The sequence below is a fragment of the Ascaphus truei genome (assembly GCF_040206685.1).
Source record: "Ascaphus truei isolate aAscTru1 chromosome 13 unlocalized genomic scaffold, aAscTru1.hap1 SUPER_13_unloc_8, whole genome shotgun sequence".
Lineage (NCBI taxonomy): Eukaryota > Metazoa > Chordata > Amphibia > Anura > Ascaphidae > Ascaphus > Ascaphus truei.
Genome location: NW_027453852.1, coordinates 278,258 through 280,313, shown reverse-complemented (window position 1 = coordinate 280,313; position 2,056 = coordinate 278,258). Strand labels below are relative to the sequence as shown.

Genomic DNA, 2,056 nt, shown 5'->3' with positions numbered 1-2,056 from the left:
CGGGGGGGGGATGCTGAGGAAACTAGGGTTGTGTAATACAGACCTGAGGAGGAAGTTTTGTTTTGAGACACCAGAAAATTACAGGGTAATAGAGGAATTTATTAGGGAGTTTGATTTGGTTGGGGTAGAAAGATCACTATGGGATGATCAAAGAAAATTACAAGAGTGATTATAGAAAGAGATGAGTATGAAAGTGTTGGGTGGTTGGTTGAAAAGCATTTAAAAATAATGTGGAAGAATGTAAATCACAAGGGGCTGACAAACACTCAGAAGGACGTGACTTGGATGGCAGTGCACAGCTGCCTGCCCGTAAGGGAATTCCAGAGGAAAAGACATCTAGCAGAGTCAGAAATATGCCCTAGAGAAGGGTGTGGAGGAGTAGAGGAAGTGGTCCATCTGTTCTGGAATTGTAGCTTTGTCAGAAGGGTATGGAAGTGTCAGGGGAAGCTGATAAAATAGCTGATAGTGATCAGGACTCTAGAATTCAATATGATGATGTATGGGTTGTGTGAGGTGGAGGGGGAGAGGAGGAGCGTGTTGTGGAAGATAATAAACTGTATACAAGAAGTGGTGTGGGATGTAAGGAATGTGTTAATATATAATAGAGAAGAGATTGGAGTGAACGTGTGTGTGAGAGTTGTTCTGAGCAAAATGTATACATATTATCTGTTGGATGTGAAGCGGTTGGGGGAAAATGAAGGAAGAGAATTATGGAAACCAAAAGTGTGGAATAAAATGGTTAAAAATGTATAAAAGGGTGGGGAGAGGAGAGATTATCTGGGTTTTCCTTATAGGGATAGGAAAATGTATTATTGTTTGTGCAAAATGTATAGAAAAATATAGAGGGGAAAATGTTGATGTGTTAATAGATTGAGAAATTGAGGGGTGTTTTGGGAGTGAAAGGGAGTGTGGTGAGAGTGTAGGGGGGGGGGACCCCATATGCTCTTACCAAAGGGAGAGAGAAAGAAAGCTTCCCGGAAAGGGGGGGAAGTAATTGTGAGGAGCAATAATGTGCTACGAGGGTCCGTTTGGTGGAGTATCGGAGAGAAGGGGCCGGTGCTCCCCTCCGGTGGGAGACCGTCGGAGGAAGAGCATATGGGGAGTGTGCGAGCTGGAAAGAGAGAGAATGTGTTGGATGAGGGAAAACAGGACAGGTGTTTGTCCCTGCATAGGGTGCTAGTTAATGAGGGGAAAGCGTTTTTCTTTATTATAAAATGTATTTGAATGTTGAAATATGAAATGTATTAACAAAATGTACAGTATGGGTTGTTGTAATGAAAGGGGGGTTTGTTATTTTCCGAAAAGTAACTCTGTAAATAAATATAAAAACATTTAATAGAAAAATAAAAAAAATAATAAAAAATGATCCTGCAGGTGGCTCTCCCAGGGCGAGGCTTGCTCATTGCACTTGGAGCTAGCTGACCTCTGCGATTTCCCCACATGCGGGAAACTCGACTGCACAATTTCTGGTAGTGGGGGACTGCGTGCGCGCTCTCCCCTGTTTTTGGACTGTTAGAAAAAACAGAAACAAAAAACAACAACAACAACCACCACCCACAGCACAGGTGTTTGTTCAGACAAGCTGCTATTGCCACTGCTTGGGCTTTGGGCCTGGTCAATAACTGTGGCATAAAAGGAGCACCCACCCACCCACCCACCAACTAGCCAGGTAGCAACATCCCAAACAGGGAGAAATTACAATTAAGCACCTGCGCAGACATTTAGGAATAAATTCAGGTGGTTTGGGAAATAGGGAAACACATATAATTCATGAAAAAAACATTCTAAACAAAAAGGGCCAAGAACTGTAGAATATGAGTCTCTGCAGCAGCAGCAGCAGCAGCAGCAGCAAAAATGTATCTGCTGAGCGCTGCAAAAAACAATCTCTATCTATCTCTCTATCTCTCTATCTATCTATCTATCTCTATCCAGGGAGCAGCAGACAGTGTCAGCTTGCTTCTATATGTAGCCCTCTTTCCCCCCCCTAAGTGAGATTGGGGTGGGTAGGTGTATCTGACTACTTCTCAGTGTGGTGCGGTACCTGTTTGGCAACCAG

At 43.4% G+C, this 2,056-nt stretch overlaps 1 pseudogene; it reads left to right on the top strand.

Moving 5' to 3' along the window:
• The first annotated feature begins 1,359 nt into the window (after positions 1-1,359).
• LOC142474144 (U1 spliceosomal RNA) lies at positions 1,360-1,501 on the top strand (annotated as a pseudogene).
• The last annotated feature ends 555 nt before the right edge of the window (positions 1,502-2,056 follow it).